Genomic DNA, 19,137 nt, shown 5'->3' on the forward strand with positions numbered 1-19,137 from the left:
CAGCTGTGAGTGCAGTAGAATGTGCTCGCAAACTGCCATCAAGGCATCACTCAGAAGGCAGTGGGCTGGCTTCTATGTCCAATCGCAAATATTTAGAGAACTATATTAAAAGTAGCCATGACTGGTAATCTATATTATTCCATTTGATTTATAAAGCCAATGCCCAAGAAAGATGCTGTTGACAATGACACTGATGTGTGGGGGGGGGGGGGCTCAAACTCAGATTAAAGGATGGGAAATCAAAAGATAGAAGGAGTTAAAGAAATGAATTCATTATAAAATATCTTCTTAGCCCACATAAACATAAGAAAAAGGGAATCCATTGTGGACACTTGATGAAGAAAGCTTTGCCTTGATATAAGCTTTGGCTTGCTATTCAATTATAATTAGTTAAATAAGGGTGGCACTTATTTTGGGGTCGGAAATGTCATAAATGTTTGTTCAAGTAGTTATAGTTAATTTTATTCCGGTGTTGACAGGGCCTCGTTTAGGTAATCACTTTCAATTAGACCAGTTAGTTTCATACTAAAGCAGTGTGACAAGAAGACACAACTTTCTTCCATCGTATTGACCAACTTATTCTCCAGGCACAGAGAGCTTGAAAAGGGAAATCATGCCACCTAGACACTGGGAAGCAAATCCAATTCCGTTCCCTCCCAGCAATCAGTTTTGCTGGTGTTAGAGCCAGGAGACCTGTAAAGAAAGATCACCCCAGTGCTGCTCATGAACCAGACCTAATTAAATGAGGGAAAACTCAGAAAATTTCTTTAAAAATGGGGACCAAGGGACTTGTCTTCTTGCCTGGCTATTATAGACAAGCACAAATTTTTCTTTTCCTGGCTTTAACTTATGAGGGCCACACTTGTTCAATTCAAATCAAATTGGGATTAGATTCACTTTTTTCCCCTGAAGTTTCTGTTTGTTTACTTGGAGCTCCATGTTCCTGTAACCAAATTGAAGTTCATTCGAGCAACAATTCTTTTTTTTTTTTCATTTTTTTTATTAACTTGAGTATTTCTTATATACATTTCGAGTGTTATTCCCTTTCCCGGTTTCCGGGCAAACATCCCCCTCCCCCCTCCCCTTCCTTATGGGTGTTCCCCTCCCAACACTCCCCCCATTGCCGCCCTCCCCCCCATAGTCTAGTTCACTGGGGGTTCAGTCTTAGCAGGACCCAGGGCTTCCCCTTCCACTGGTGCTCTTACTAGGATATTCATTGCTACCTATGGGGTCAGAGTCCAGGGTCAGTCCATGTATAGTCTTTAGGTAGTGGCTTAGTCCCTGGAAGCTCTGGTTGCTTGACATTGTTGTACATATGGGGTCTCGAGCCCCTTCAAGCTCTTCCAGTTCTTTCTCTGATTCCTTCAACGGGGGACCTATTCTCAGTTCAGTGGTTTGCTGCTGGCATTCGCCTCTGTATTTGCTGTATTCTGGCTGTGTCTCTCAGGAGAGATCTACATCCGGCTCCTGTCGGCCTGCACTTCTTTGCTTCATCCATCTTGTCTAATTGGGTGGCTGTATATGTATGGGCCACATGTGGGGCAGGCTCTGAATGGGTGTTCCTTCAGTCTCTGTTTTAATCTTTGCCTCTCCCTTCCCTGCCAAGGGTATTCTTTTTCCTCATTTAAAGAAGGAGTGAAGCATTCACATTTTGATCATCTGTCTTGAGTTTCGTTTGTTCTAGGGATATAGGGTAATTCAAGCATTTGGGCTAATAGCCACTTATCAATGAGTGCATACCATGTATGTCTTTCTGTGATTGGGTTAGCTCACTCAGGATGATATTTTCCAGTTCCAACCATTTGCCTACGAATTTCATAAACTCGTTGTTTTTGATAGCTGAGTAATATTCCATTGTGTAGATGTACCACATTTTCTGTATCCATTCCTCTGTTGAAGGGCATCTGGGTTCTTTCCAGTTTCTGGCTATTATAAATAAGGCTGCAATGAACATAGTGGAGCACGTGTCTCTTTTATATGTTGAGGCATCTTTTGGGTATATGCCCAAGAGAGGTATAGCTGGATCCTCAGGCAGTTCAATGTCCAATTTTCTGAGGAACCTCCAGACTGATTTCCAGAGCGGTTGTACCAGTCTGCAATCCTACCAACAATGGAGGAGTGTTCCTCTTTCTCTACATCCTCGCCAGCATCTGCTGTCACCTGAGTTTTTGATCTTAGCCATTCTCACTGGTGTGAGGTGAAATCTCAGGGTTGTTTTGATTTGCATTTCCCTTATGACTAAAGATGTTGAACATTTCTTTAGGTGTTTCTCAGCCATTCGGCATTCCTCAGCTGTGAATTCTTTGTTTAGCTCTGAACCCCATTTTTAATAGGGTTATTTGTCTCCCTGCGGTCTAACTTCTTGAGTTCTTTGTATATTTTGGATATAAGGCCTCTATCTGTTGTAGGATTGGTAAAGATCTTTTCCCAATCTGTTGGTTGCCGTTTTGTCCTAACCAGTGTCCTTTGCCTTACAGAAGCTTTGCAATTTTATGAGATCCCATTTGTCGATTCTTGATCTTAGGGCATAAGCCATTGGTGTTTTGTTCAGGAAATTTTTTCCAGTGCCCATGTGTTCCAGATGCTTCCCTAGTTTTTCTTCTATTAGTTTGAGTGTGTCTGGTTTGATGTGGAGGTCCTTGATCCACTTGGACTTAAGCTTTGTACAGGGTGATAAGCACGGATCGATTTGCATTCTTCTACATGTTGACCTCCAGTTGAACCAGCACCATTTGCTGAAAATGCTATCTTTTTTCCATTGGATGGTTTTGGCTCCTTTGTCAAAAATCAAGTGACCATAAGTGTGTAGGTTCATTTCTGGGTCTTCAATTCTATTCCATTGGTCTATCTGTCTGTCTCTGTACCAATACCATGCAGTTTTTATCACTATTGCTCTGTAATACTGCTTGAGTTCAGGGATAGTGATTCCCCCTGAAGTCCTTTTATTGTTGAGGATAGCTTTAGCTATCCTGGGTTTTTTGTTATTCCAGATGAATTTGCAAATTGTTCTGTCTAACTCTTTGAAGAATTGGATTGGTATTTTGATGGGGATTGCATTGAATCTGTAGATTGCTTTTGGTAAAATGGCCATTTTTACTATATTAATCCTGCCAATCCATGAGCATGGGAGATCTTTCCATCTTCTGAGGTCTTCTTCAATTTCTTTCCTCAGTGTCTTGAAGTTCTTATTGTACAGATCTTTTACTTGCTTGGTTAAAGTCACACCGAGTTACTTTATATTATTTGGGTCTATTATGAAGGGTGTTGTTTCCCTAATTTCTTTCTCGGCTTGTTTCTCTTTTGTATAGAGGAAGGCAACTGATTTATTTGAGTTAATTTTATACCCAGCCACTTTGCTGAAGTTGTTTATCAGCTTTAGTAGTTCTCTGGTGGAACTTTTGGGATCACTTAAATATACTCGAGCAACAATTCTTTTCGGGGTGGAGTAATGCACAGGGAAGGGTATGGGGGCTGCTTTGAGACAATGGGTGTTCTGTGGGGGTGATCTGGGAAGGGAACTCAGGCCTGTGATTCTGTGATAAGTCATTCCATGTGTATTTCTAGTGCTGTTATACTCCAGGTTTTTAAAGTACATGGAAGAAAGTCACTTTTCAAAGTTGCGTTCCTGTAGTTGTCCCTGTACTTTAAGGTGTCCCACAGACCTGAGGCTTCATTCAAGCATTGCCTTTTCGTTTCATTTCCCTGGGGACCTTTCTTTGGTTTATGCACTTTTATCATGTGACTAACATTTGCTGTTGTTCCTTTAGTGAATTCTACACACCTTCTTCCAGGCCTTTATTTTTGTGCTATAAAACCTATTTGCAACATCCAACATAGTATGCTGTGGTTATTGGAATTTGGGGACCCTTTTCTACTTGCCTGATAATACAAGGGAAATTAGCATTCCAAATAGAATACTTCAGAGGCCAGCAAAACCTTAAGAGCTGCCTTGAGAAAGGAGGAGCAAGGAGGAGGCAGGGGTGGGGTGAGCTGTGCATGCCATTTAATCTGGCATGGAGGTCAGACCAATGGCTGATAAATACAACAGGTTCTGGAGAGAAGTTTCAGAGAAAGAGTAGGGAAGTCCCAAATGCTGGGTAAACCACAAGTGTTAAAACAGCATGCTTAGAAAGGTCATGGAAGCCTGGTGGTGTACCCTTTAACCCCAGGACGCAGGAGGCCTGGCAGGCAGATCTCTGAGTTCAAGGCCAGCCTGGAGAGAGGGTGAGTTCCAGGAAGGATAGAGCTAGACAGAGAAAAATATGCCTCAAAAGATATAAACAAAAGGAAGGAGGGGGGAGGTAGGGGAATAAGAGCAGGGGGGAGGAGGGAAGGGGAGAGGGAGGGGGAAGAGGAGGAGAAATTAGGCCTCCATATAGTTCAGAAAAGTGGGCAGGTTTATGGTAAGCTCTTGCACTAAGAGTGGGGATTATGGGTGGGGGAGTACAATATCTCATTTAAGGGGTAGTTATTCCACCTAATTCTTTAGTATGGAAAGAGGTGAACTCACCTTCCTAGGGGCGGTCCCTTGGCCAAGTGACCTTACCCCACTGAATGCTAATTCTCCTTCAGCCCAGAGATTCTGCCCTCTTGACTGTGATTTTTTTCAGCTCTTCATACTTCCTTTAAGACATTGAATACATTGGATATCTTCTTCCCACTTACTATTAGAAAATCACTTGAATTAAATGGCGGTGGCACTTCCGGCTGCCTTCAGACTTGAACCCTGGCATTGGCTCACGGTTCCATCCCCTTTCACTATGTAAAAAAAGGACATTTTCATTGTCCTTCAGCAGGGTACTGTGCCGAGTGCAAGAATCACCCTGACTGGAGGATAACTTCATGAAGTAATGCTGTGTTTTGAGATTTGTCTGTTGCTTATTATATTACTTACAATTATGTATTATTCTGTCTTGGGGCATTCATTGCATTTTAATGAAAAAATGGACTCTATGAACAGCAATGTATAGCTGTAGGCTGCAATGTTAAGATACACTCACTGTTTCAATTTGGAGGAGAAAACAGAAAATGGGAAAACATGAGCGACTCTGAAACAGCCTGGCAGGAACATTGTTATCAAATCTGATTTCGACCTTCATCTCTAACAGGTTGTTTTCATATTTTATGTTATGGAGGAGTAGATGGAGCTAGTAACAGTGTCTTTTTTTTTCTCTGAGACTTTTTTTCTGTTCATTAACCATTTGCAATTTTGAGGACTAGTATTCTATGTCAAACATGCTAGCTGTTGCCAGTTGAAGAAGGATGATGTCAAACACAGCTGGATGATGTCATGCCACACAGAATGACATCAAAGACAACACGATGATAACTATCAGAAACAACTGGTTGCTGCCAGCCACAGGAGAGGATGTTGTGCACAGGGAGATGATCCTGAATACAGCAGCATGATGGCAGACACAAGAGAATATTGTCAGACTTAGCAGAAGGATGTCAGGCACAACAGGATTGTGTCAGGCACATTAGGATGATGTCAAGCAGAGCAAGATGATGTCAGGCACAACTGGATAATGTCAAGCACAGTGGGAAGATTTCAGACACAGATAGATGAGGTCAGGCCCAACAGTATGCTATCAGGCTCAGGCAAAGGATGTCAGGTACAGGAGGATGTTACCAGACACAGGTGGATAACGTCAGGCCCAGCTGGATGGTTTCAGGCACAGATGGATGATGTCACACATGGCAGAGTGATGCCGGACACAACTGAATATTGTCAGACATGGTAGAATGATGTCAGGCACAGCAGGACAGTGACAGGCACAGCTGAGTGATGTCAGAAACAGTTGGATGATGTCAGGCCCAACAATATGAAGTTTATTCCGGAAAATAATGTCAGACTAAGGAGGATAATTTCAGACACAGGTGGCTGATGTTGGGCTCAGCAGGATAATCAGGCACAGCTGTCAGGTACAGCTGTTTCGTGTCAGACTCAGGGATGCATCCTAGTCAACTATCCTAGCCTTTTGAGATGGGCAACATATTTTCATCTCTTTTAGTCTGTGATTTTATTTTATTCAGAAAACTGAGGACAATTACCTGCTTCTTGACATGTTGAAAGATTAAATATCATGGGCATGAATGCCAAGATAGCACCTGATATGTATTGTCGGGTGACCACTGGTGTCTGTTAAGCATATTAAGGCTCATTCTCTTTCTTTTTCTAAAATTTGATACATAATTGTTAAGCTGGAACCCCTGCTCATCCCCTGCACAGGCTGGGAAACCCCATCAGCCCTCCTACCTCCAACCCCTCCCACACAGAGAAAACCTTCTCTCCATGTTGCCAGCCACCCAACCAAGAGTGCCCATCCAGGGACTCAGTTTTTGACCATGTATGGGCACAGTCTCAGCTCCTGGCTGCCTTGTCATCACTCTTCACCTAAACTATAAAATTCCTGGTTATGACTTCACTGGCTTTCATCTATGAGATCAGTGACTCCACCTGAGAGCTGCCTCCTCATAAACCTGCCTTTATCTGCTTTTAATCTGGTCTTATTTGGCTTATATTTGTGTCACCCAGGGAGATTAAAAAGCCTATCAATAACAAAAGTTTTGTTTTGCTTTTTAGAGTTTATATATCTTATACGACCTTTCAAAACTATACGATCACACTTACATTAAATTTGAACACAAACACAAAATTTTACAGGATCAAGATGGAAATATTGGTTCTCACTGTGAACTTTTCATGTTACTGTTTAATTTTATATATACAATTTCTTTGATCTATCCTTAAGATATGTATACATTATTGTCATTTTGTTGTAACTGGACTCAAAGAAAGATGAGCCTTAAACACTAATATTTTCAAATATGTGAAGGAAATGTGGGGTCTTAAGACATTATAATCGTGTCCCTGCTCCCACATGTAGTTCTCAATGAAATGTCAGGACAGCAGAAACACCCCAGTGATACACAAAGTGTTGTTGGCACAGAGTGTTCACTGCATCATTACGCCTGAAAGAGCAGCATCGGGAAATATCAACAAAATGCCTGGTAATTTGGAAAAGGCTAATTACATATTGATCCTATGCTCTCATGATTCATTTTCTGGGTATCTCTGAATCCATTCATACCTTTCTATTGTAGTGCTTACAACAACCTTATTTATAGTAGCTAAAAGCTTGACGCACTTTGCCTTTGTGGGAGAATGGATAAATGAACAGTGATGTAGTCCCGTATTGCAACAACCAACCTACTTTATCATGAATAGCTCAACATGTGTAATGAGGGAAGCCAAAAGAGTGTACGACTTACAAGGGTCATTGTGCTTTCATGAGATCCCACCTGTGTAAAAGAAAGCAGAGGCAAATGAGTCTATGGCAGTAGGTATTTGACTAGTGGTAGCCTTTAAGATCAAGCTGCGGAACTTCTTGTTGGTTAAAGTTGTCTTTGGTGCTAGACAGGATTTGTAGCAGCCATCTTGTGACCTTGGGGAGCTCCCAAAGGTGTAAAATTGTCAGCCTGAAAGTTGTTGAAAAGTCAGGTGTGAGTACTGATCGCATCCGTGTTTCTCATAAAAAACAAAACAAAACAAAAAACTCATTTCTTCAACTGCGCTAGTGGATACATTCCATAAGAGAATTCAGAGTAAGTATGTCATGTCTGTTGGTGAAAAATAAAGGGGGGGGGGGGACTAGGGAGAGTGATGCAGACTTTAAAAGGCTCTAAGCCTCACCCTGGCATTCCAGAATGACTGCCCTTGAAGATCACTAGTATTTATAAAACAGGATACTGTGCAGAGAGCTCACATGTCTAGTCAAAGGATCCATACAAGTGAAACTGGATCATCCACACCCAGGGCTCTATTTCTTTCTAAGTTGCATATGGGGCTAAAAGAGCTGTGACCCTTCCTAGAGAAATGGAAAAGGACTATTTACTATGTAAGGCATAAATATGAGAAAAGAAACTTTAATGAGAAGCTGCTACTACAAGGCTCAGACGGCAACAGAAGAGTTTTATATAAAAGTTCCACCGTAGACAGATGGGCACCTACAAAACCATGGCAAAGTCGCATACAGGATGCCTTACTTTTATTTCTGAAATTTTTAGCTTACTTGTTCTGGTTCTGAGTCAAAAAGTGCCAAAATACATTTTATATTGTTAAGACAATTATGTAGCAGTTGCCTGGGTGGTAATGCACCTGTGGTAAAAAGCCTTTGACATGACAGAGAGGATCACTTGAACTCACTAACAGCCCAGGAATTCAGGAAAAAAAGTCCATACCTGACTAGAAAGATGGGAAACAGGGAGGGAGAAAGAGAGAGAGAAAGGGAAGTATGAAACTATGTAAAAAAATTCATGATTACATTTAATAGTATACACTGATCATTTTCCAAACCGTTAAAAACATGTGCTAACATGTTCCTCTAATTCTTTGCAGCACTCTGAGCAGTTTCATTATATGCGAGCACCAAACTATGTTTCCTTCTACTGAAAATCGATTCTTTAGTCACATAATATATCCTGATCATAGTTGCCTTCGCTCTTCTCCTACCAGTTGCTCCCCCTCCCTTTTCATTCAGATTCACCCCTTTTTGTCTCTCACCAGAAAACAAATAGGCTTCCAAGGGATAATAAAAATACATACAATATAAAATGATAAAACATAGTTAACATATTGGAATAAGAAAAAACAAACCAAAGGAAAAGAGCCCAAGAGAAGGTAAACGAAACTAGTAGAGAGACCCAGTCCTTCACACAACCAGGAATCACATAAGAACACAAAACTGGAAGTGTGTGTGTGTGTGTGTGTGTGTGTGACTGTGTATACACATGTGTGTCTGTGTGCATGCATGTGCATGTATATATATATGCACAAAATGAATGTGCAGAGAGAAGAAAATATAAATAAATACGAATATATTAAATTAAATTTATAATTAGAATAGGATGAATTAAAAAGTAAAAGCCCTGACATTATGAGGCAAGAAACCTGCAAGTACCAATGAGTTCACTTTCAGTCGCCTATCTACTTTGAGGCCTGCAGCCTACACCTAAGGGTAGTTTGTTTCCACAGTGAGAGTCCCTTGGAGAAAACTAAATTTTATTTGCTAGTGATTATCAAATTGCTGGAGATTACGTCTGGATTAGGGACAGGGATATGGTCCACTTCTTTCAGCTTATATGCATCTGGTGCAGGCCTTTGCAGGCCCTGTGCGTGCTGCCTCAGTCTCTCTGGATTCAGATGTGCATCCATCATTTTGATTTAGAGGCCATTGTTTCCTTGGTGTTCTTCGTCCCCTCTAGTTCTCACCCTCTTTCTGTACCCTCTTCTGTAGAGTTCCCCAATCCCTGAGGGGAGGGCCTTGATGGAGACAATCCATTTATGACTGAGTGACCTATGGTCTCTCACTATCTGCATAACCTCTGGCTGTGGGTCTCTATGTTTTCTCATTTGCTGCAGGAAGAACTTTCTGTGATTCGCTGATCAAAACATTGATTGGTGATGATGACCATGTCATTAGGAGCCATTTTATTGCTATATATTTTTTAATTTGTTTATTTTTCTTAAAATAGTGGTATTTGGTTTCACCTGTAGGGATATCTAGTCTCAGGTTTTTGTCACTCTAGCAGTGTTGGGAATGGGTTTAACTCCTGGCGTTTGTTCTAAGTCAAATCAGATCATTTGATTTGTGATCCCACAAGCGTCATGCTAGGCCATACACCAATGTAGATCACCAGAGTTTGAGTTTGTGGCTGAGTTGGTGTTTGTATTTCTCCTTTCACAGTATAGAGAGTACTGTCCTGTAACAAAGGCACTAGTATGTAGGGGTGGAGGCTCTATTTAGCCACTAGCCTGACTTTTCCACCTTCAGTGAGTTGTGTAAGTGTCATTTTCAGCAGTGGAGCTGTTCCATCAGTTTGTGGAAAGTACCCTGTAGTCTTGGCAAGTCCCTGAGTGGTTTGGGGGTTCCCATTATGTGACTCGTTTGCAAATAGATATAACTCAATCCCAGTAATGTAGGAAGCTTTCAGTGACAAGAGATGTTCAGTGAGGCCTCTGTCTGTTTCCAGAGTAATCGGGTAGTTTCACACACACACACACACACACACACACACACACACACACAAACTGAGGGGGGGGGAGAGAGAGAGAGAGAGAGAGAGAGAGAGAGAGAGAGAGAGAGAGAGTCACATACACTATTATTAGGTTTCCATACTACCCTTCAAATGGCACCCAATTTTAGCAGTCTCTTTCAGTATTCCCTCCATCATTCTCTTCATTCCACACCTTGATCCTCTTGTTCCAGGATCCCCCATCCATCCATAACTACCTATTCTGTTTTCCATTCCTAATGAGACCTATCGACCCACTCACCCCCAGTTCCGTACTCTATACCTAACCGCTGTGGTTCTGTGGACTGTAGCTTGGTTTTCAATGGTTTAACAGCCGACATCTAGGGATAAGTGACTACATACTATGTTTGTTTTCCTGGGCCTCGGTTACCTGACTTGGGATGAATCTTTTCTAGTTCCATCTGTTTACCTGCACATTTTATGATTTTAATTCTCTAACAGCCGAGTAATACTCCACTGTGTTAATGGACCACATTTTCTTTATCGATTATCATCTGTTGAGGGACATCTAGGTTGTTTCTGGTTTTTGGCAACAACAAACATGGTGATGAAAGTGTTTCTGGTAGGACAACTCATGCCCAAGAGTGGTAGAGGTAGATCTTTAGGTTCACAGATTTCATCTTCCTGAGGACCTGCTACGCTCATTTCCATAGTGGCTGTACAAGTTTGCACTCCCACCAGATTGGATGGGTGTTCCACTTACTCCACATCTTCCTTGTCATCAGGTGCTGCCACTTGTTTTGTTGAGCTTAGCTATTCTAAGAGGTGAAAAGTAAACCTCAAAATAATTTTGATTTATAATCCCTGATATTCAATGATGTTAGACAGTCCTTTGTTTCTTAGTCTTCTAGTTTGAGAATTCTGTTTAAATCTGCACCCCATTTTTAAACTTAGTTATTTGTTTTCTTGATATCTATTTTGTTCTACTTCTTTTTTGTCTTGTGATGTTAGTTCTCTACCAGATGTTTAGCTGATTAAGTCCTTTCCCATTCTGTAGCATGCTGCTTTAATGACAGTGTCCTTTGCCATGCTGAAAACTTTTCAGTTTCATGAAGTCCCATTTATTAGTTGTTGGTGTTAGTGTTCTGTTTAGAAAGTCTTTTCTTGTGCCACTGATTCCAAGGCTATTACATTACTAATAAGGCTATGTACTATAACTTTATATTCATATTATTAAGTATATTAGACTGTTTTTGCAATATTCATTCTTCATAGGATATATGGTTTAAGAGTTTTAGATATTGGAAATTTTGCTTCATGTTGTCAAATTTTTGTAGAGCAATTTTATAGTAACAAAAGATATTGACAGATCTCTTGATACACCTCTCTTAGTACTCAACACTCTTACCCATCTCTAAAAGACATAAGTACTATAATGAACTTTTAGTTGTAATACCTTCTTTATTCATGATTTCCTTAAATATAAACATACACTTAAATTGGGTTTATACCTTCTTACTCCTCTCTTGCTCCCTCTTTCTCTTTGCTCTGCTCTGCCCTTGTGCCCTCTTTGTCCCTGTCGCTTCTCTCCCCACCCTACCTCCTTTCCTCCATGTGCCCATGGCAGGCCTCCTTTGTTCCTCCTCTCTTCTACTCTTCTCTCATTAAACCTCTCCACGTGGAAAAAAATTGGGTTTATACATATTCTTAAATGGCATAGTGCTTTTAAACATATGTAAATAGAAACACTGAATATAAATTCTTGTCTTCTTTGTCTCTTCTTCAGAGCCTTTCGTTATTATTTCATATATATTGGTCCCAGAAGAGTAGGGTTTGTTTTGTTTTTTATTTTTGTTTATAGTGTGCAACACAAAAAATATACTGCAATTAGTTTTAGACCATTCTAGTTTATAGACATTTTGAGGCCAATTACTTTTTGACATCTCAATGTTTTTGATGAACATTCTTGTCATTGTTCCCAGTGCTCTTTGTTTGAAGGTCTTGCCATCTTGGAGTCTATATAGGTTAGTGCTTTAGAGACTTCAGTGAAAAAATACCTGACAAGAATAGTGAGAGAGGGATTATTTATTTTGGCCCAGTGGTTTCTAAGGGTCCAGTTGGGGGACACTGGTTCAGTGTTTCTTGCCCCTTTATAAGACAGAACAACATGGGAGGGATTGTGTGGTAGAGAAAACTGTCACTCAGGGAGAGCAGGAAGCAAGTGAAAAGTCATTCATGAAGAAGCCAGGGTAGAATATAACCCCAAAGATCTTGCCTGGGTGACATCCTTCCTCCAGCTGTACCCTACCTCCTGTCTTTAACTATTTTCCAATAATCTATCTTATTATGAATGCATCAAGTGATTAATCCACTTTAGGGCAGGTCGTCTTAATATAATTATCCCTTGGAATTCTCTCACAGGCACTCTCAGAGGTGCTTCACAATCTCCTAGGTGTTTTTTTAATCCAATCAGGCTGACAGTCAAGATAAGTGATCCCAAATGGAACTTCTGCACTTCCTGCCAAGGCCCAATTTCCAACCTAGCTATGAAATTCTTTTCCAAGGAAATGCTAGAGGCATTCCCCTCAAAGTGTATGAGAACTGTTAGCTAAATCTTGGCTATCAGCGAATGATATCCAGCATTTTAACTAAGTCAATGTAAACTTATATTTTAGCATGTTAACATGTCCTGGTCTTGATTGCTAATAAAACTAAACATCTTCAATGTATTCTTTCAGGTGTTTGCATCTTTGAATTCTTTCTTTGGGTGTTTGCCTTTATTGTTCCTGGGTCTTTCATTGCTTCTTATTTACATGACTATTTCTTTATTTGTTATAATATTTATTGCTTTGGACCAAGTGATATGTTTATCAGTAGTATATTTTAAACTTTGAAGTTATATGCCAGGAGTTCATAAACCATAAACCTGCCTCACTCACAAACATAAATATATAAGTCCACTTTTTCTCAACTCCTAGTTTATCTAGGCTAGCCTGGTCTGCAAAGTGAATTTGAGAATAGCCAAGGATACACAGAGAAAGCTTTTCTTGAAAAAACAAAAACAAACAACAAAAACTTATTTCACCTAGGGTGGTGGAACAAACCTTTAATCCCAACACTTGGGAAGGAGAGGCCTGCAGATCTCAAGTTAGAAGCCAGAGTAGTCTACAAAGTTCATTCCAGGGCAGCTAAGGCTATACCCAGAAACCCTGCCTCAACAAAACAAAACAAAACAAAAACAATAAAGTTTATTTCATGCAATGCTTGTGCTCTAATTAACTCTTAAAAAATAAATAAATAAATAAAAGTGTAGTTTGGGGGCTGGAGAGATGACTCAGTGGTTAAGAACACTGGCTGCAGATGCTGGCAAGGATGCAGAGAAAGAGGAACACTCCTCCATTGTTGGTGGGATTTCAGACTGGTACAACCACTCTGGAAATCAGTCTGGAGGTTCCTCAGAAAATTGGACATTGAACTGCCTGAGGATCCAGCTATACCTCTCTTGGGCATATACCCAAAAGATGCCCCAACATATAAAAAAGACACGTGCTCCACTATGTTCATCGCAGCCTTATTTATAATAGCCAGAAGCTGGAAAGAACCCAGATGCCCTTCAACAGAGGAATGGATACAGAAAATGTGGTACATCTACACAATGGAATATTACTCAGCTATCAAAAACAATGACTTTATGAAATTCGTAGGCAAATGGTTGGAACTGGAAAATATCATTCTGAGTGAGGTAACCCAATCACAGAGAAACACACATGGTATGCACTCATTGATAAGTGGCTATTAGCCCAAATGCTTGAATTACCCTAGATGCCTAGAACAAATGAAACTCAAGAAGGATGATCAAAATGTGAATGCTTCACTCCTTCTTTAAAAGGGGAACAAGAATACCCTTGGCAGGGAATAGAGAGGCAAGATTAAAACAGACACTGAAGGAACACCCATTCAGAGCCTGCCCCACATGTGGCCCATACATATACAACCATCCAATTAGACAAGATGGATGAAACAAAGAAGTGCAGACTGACAGGAGCCGGATGTAGATCGCTCCTGAGAGACACAGCCAGAATACAGCAAATACAGAGGCGAATGCCAGCAGCAAACAACTGAACTGAGAAAAGGACCCCCATTGAAGGAATCAGAGAAAGAACTGGAAGAGCTTGAAGGGGCTCGAGACCCCATATGTACAACAATGCCAAGCAACCAGAGCTTCCAGGGACTAAGCCACTACCTAAAGACTATACATGGACTGACCCTGGACTCTGACCTCATAGGTAGCAATGAATATCCTAGTAAGAGCACCAGTGGAAGGGGAAGCCCTGGGTCCTGCTAAGACTGAACCCCCAGTGAACTAGATTGTTGGGGGGAGGGCGGCAATGGGGGGAGGATGGGGAGGGAACACCCATAAAGAAGGGGAGGGGGAGGGATTAGGGAGATGTTTGCCCGGAAACCGGGAAAGGGAATAACACTCGAAATGTATATAAGAAATACTCAAGTTAATTTAAAAAAAAAAAAAAAACACTGGCTGCTCTTTCAAAGGACCTAAGTTCAATTCCCAGCACCCACATGGCAGCTCATAACTGTCTTAACTCCAGTTCTAGAAGATCTGGCACTCTCATACAGACACCCTCATGCAGGCAAGACACCAATGCATATAAAATAACAATAAATAAATCGTTTTAAAATGTAGCCTGGTTTCCGATGTTTCTTCTTTGAAGTCTATAGCATTTTTTAAAAGGATGAAATCTTGTAACTTTTTTGATGACTGATTTTAATTAAATTCCAGTATCATCAAAGAAAGTGTTCAGCATAGTATCTGTCAGAATTTTCAAATTTGACTAGCTTTGCTAATTTTGCCAAAATGCCCGCAAGCATTCTAACATAATATAAAGTCTCCATTAATTCGAACTTGTAGAATTGACAATTACAAAATTATAAATTCAATTGTCTCATGTCTTTTAGGTGCAACCCATCAATTCTAAAAAACTTATTTGTATGTCAAGATAGTGAATGTTCGGATATCATATTCAGACATTTGAGTATTCTGCTTGCCTGGATAGTTCTTGTGACCCAAATCCAAAGTTCACAGTAGGTTTTATTGATCTCACTTCATTGATTTTTTTGCACATTATTGGAGCATTTGATTAGCTGACAGCATGAAAATTAAAAGTTGGTTCTAATATAACAAAATGAGCACGGTTCCGAGTCAGAGTATTGAAGATCTAGAAAGACTTGAGAAATGGATGATAGGGTTATGGGGTTTTAGCAGAAGGAGAGTGTGCAAATAATGAATGCAGGAACAAATGTCAGCAAGGCAGAGGACACACTTTAGCAGCTCCTTAAACAAAGACTGTAATGCGTACTCTTGGAAAGCCATAGGAGGAAGCTATGTGTTATACTGCATTGTCTTGAAGTCCTGCCTATCTCTCCAGAGTGAAGGGTAATTGTGCTTAATTACCTATGCTTTGACTCTGGTTTGGACCGACTGCATGAAGGAAATTTTTTCTTTTGAATAAAAATAGCAAAGTACAATGATTTTGATTGGAATATTTGAGTGAAGTATGTGCATCTCCATGCACACAGAAATCACATGTGCTTAAACACCTTCGGTAAGCCAACTTAAGCATTTCTCTATTTGATAAGATACATACGAAACATTCAAATCAATGCTCAGTCAAAATTTTAGTGATGATTTTTCCCCCATACCTTCCTCCCCTGTGCATTAAACATTTAATTCTGTCTATCTCAGAAAATAAAGGAGGAAGAATGATACAGTAAACCATTCATAAAATCTTACAGATTCTTTGGTATTTATATGTATATATCTGATATTTACAGATATGTATCCAATATCTGATATTATATCAAACACAAAATTATTTCCACTTATCTAAGTTTTTAGAATAGGTGATTTTTTTAACTTATTATTTTTGTTTTATATTTTTAAGATCCCTCCCTCTCTCTCTCTCTCTCTCTCTCTCTCTCTCTCTCTCTCTCTCTCTCTCTCTCTCTCCATGCACATGTATAAGTGGTCACAGAGGCTGAAGCTGATGTCTGATCATCCACAGGAGCTGAAGTCACAGGTGGCTATAGCCACCTGATCTTGACACTGGGAACTGAACTTGCGTCCCATGAAACAGCAGCGTATAATATTAACCACTGTACCACAAAAGCTGTAAATTGTTTTAAAGCATAAAACCTCTTGTCGTATAATGTTTCTTCCAGATTCCCTTGAAAATATGAAAACTAGAAATGAAAAAAAACTTTAAAGATACATAAAAATGATAATGAGTTAAATACTGCAATCTGGTCTACTGGGCTGTGCTTCATTATATCCAAAGCATGACGAGAAAGGTAAAGTGTGAAAAAGCCTAGTCACTATTGGGACATTGAAATTTTATTTTCTATATTGCTCTAAAATTAGAATCTTATGTGCCAATGTTATGTTTTATGAACCCAGGTTATGGTGTCTGCATTTTAGAGTATTTCTATCTAAACAAAGCAAATCGAACATTTAAAGGATAAACAATCTATTGGACTCTCTTTACCTGTTCAGTCTACAAGATCATCAATAACTCTGCTTTATCAGTTACTAAGTCTCCAGACACTGCCTGATCTTACCCATTAAAAGCTAGGCCAGCTACACATTCTGGTTGCTAGGCAGTCATAGGGGATGCAGTTCCTTCCTGACCTGTGTCAGATGCCACCTGCATTCCCTGCTAATCGCCCCAACTTCCCAAGGGCTTGCTAGAGCTTTTCTTGCTCTCCTCTTTGTTTATCATGTCAGCTCTGCATGGTACAATCTTTGTCAGCTTTGAGCAGGTGTATTTCTGGTCCAAATATGGTAAATTTATATTAACTGACTCTTAAGCCTCTCATTAAATAGACATAGATCAAAGCCATGAAGCCAGTTGTGGAATTGAAAAGCATGAACAAGAACAAATTAGCACTTAAAACAACAACAACAAAAAAAAAAAACCTCTATTTCCCTTCAGTTTTCATGAATTAGTTCAAAACTTATTGGAATGTGAAGATGTGAGACAGAAAGAAGGGGAAGAAAAGACCATAAATAAACACTGGGTTGTGTGTGTTGGGGGAGGGGTTGAGAAGGAGGAGACATGGAAGGACGGAAGACAGGAATAAACTTGGAATGTCGTCTTTGAGAGACATCGTTAATGGAGGTGAAGGGCCACAGCTCAGCCCCTGGACACCAGGCTTATAAAAACTCTGTGTTCACTTTTATAGCTGCCTGGACTGGGAGTGCCTCAGGGGCTACAAATCTTGCCCTTCTGGTACCTCAGAGAGACTATGTGACCCGACAGCGGGGCTGGTGTGCAGGAGGCTGACTCCTTACAGTGACTCACTGACCCCAAAGCTGCATCAAAGCCTAGAGGAGTCTTCCACAATACACACTGGGCTTTATCAAGTTGAAGTTGCATCCTAGGTGGTCATGTTTCCATCAGACAGACGAGTCCCTCCCTTCTCAGCGTTCTTTCTTTGAGAGGGAGCGACTGGTATTCCATACAGAAAGAGAACAGTTGTCTTGGTTTTACTGCTGATAGATCCAGCTGCGTCTTTACTTCACTGTGGAAGAGGGGTTTGAAGGATGTTTAGGCAAAAAGTACAGGAAAAAGTGAGTTCCGCACCGGATAGGTACAGACAGGGATCCAGCCCGCTGAGTCCTTTCTGATTGTCATGGGATGTCCAGCAGAACGCAGGGCTTCCTTGCACCAGTGCGGGGACTGTGCTGAGGGAGTCTCTCCACTGGCTTTCTGAATTTACGAGAACTCCCCAATGAAGAACTGACCCACGCTAACAGCAAGGTCAGCATCTCCCAGCGCATCCTCACGTCTCTTCTTTTGTTGCGCACAATGGAGCATTTCGCTGGCAAAGTGAAATTACTACAACTGTAATTTTTATAGAAAAGGAGGATGTCCATCCAGGATTTATTGCCAACCATTTTATAGGAGGTAAATTGCCCAATTATAATTTAAACTATGCTAATTTGTTATATAGATTAGACATGATTTTATTATACTGTAATTAATTTTGAATTTTACTATAACACAGTGAATATATCCATATCTGCACTTCAGTGTGTCACTGTGTAGTTCTAATGACTTTTGGGAAATGAAAGTCAGAAGTATATGTCAAAAGCCATGTAAATATAGAGATTATGTTTATATGAGGGAAATTTTAATAAAGTTATTATTGAAATATGTTTATGATTGAAATATGTTTCATTTATAATGATAAAGGAGAAAATAATATTAAAAAACCATAGACTATTCATTAATTGGAACATGTTTTTGAGGAAAGACAATTTTGTTACCACAGCTCAGGGGGTAATTCACAGAAGTCAGTACCCTACAGCTAAGACTCACCCAGCCCCAAATGTCAGTTCTTCAAAGGGCAGTTACAGTATAGTCATCCCACTGAGAATATAACGTTTATAATCTTTTAGGTTCCAACCTAGAAATTTTTTCCTATAATTAAATTGGATGTAAATTGTTATATGTATTATGGCTGGTGGCAGATTTGCTATGAAGCTGGTGAAGCCCCGGGCACAGGCGGCTCACTTCACGGGCTTCAAAGACAGGGAAGGTGGCAGCACACTTTGTGAATTATTGGACTTGATCATTTTTCATACAATTTTAATTTTCTCTTTTTTATAATTTCTTCTTCTCTGATTATGCAAGTTTCAGATGCCAGTAAACCAAGCCTCACTTTTGGTTATAATTTTAAGGACATAAAATAGACTGTCCATGATCAGAGAAAAATACAGTGAGGAGTTACTACATCCCTGATGGCAGGAATGGAGCGATGGTGGGTTTGTGGGACTTAATTTCCTTTTTTCCTGACTTTGAAAAATCTGTTTCATTAATTTATAATTAATTTGGTGACTATGATGCTCATTATATCTGGCTTGCTTTAAATGTTTTCTTTTTAGTTAACACATAATAATTGTATATATGTATTGGGTATAGTGTGACACTGGAATGAATGGATATAACATACAAAAAATCTATAATTCACTGGTATAGTCATCATCTCAAACATCCATGATCTTCTCTCTGCGTGTATATG

The 19,137-nt window shown here is 40.1% G+C and overlaps 1 protein-coding gene across 2 annotated transcripts in view; it reads left to right on the plus strand.

The window, feature by feature from the left end:
* The window catches only part of Plcb1 (phospholipase C beta 1), a 711,278-nt gene that overhangs the window by 341,703 nt on the left and 350,438 nt on the right, over positions 1 to 19,137 (plus strand). The gene's annotated exons all lie outside the window — the stretch shown is intronic.

Source organism: Rattus norvegicus, chromosome 3 (assembly GCF_036323735.1).
Source record: "Rattus norvegicus strain BN/NHsdMcwi chromosome 3, GRCr8, whole genome shotgun sequence".
In the NCBI taxonomy this organism is placed as follows: Eukaryota; Metazoa; Chordata; class Mammalia; order Rodentia; family Muridae; genus Rattus; species Rattus norvegicus.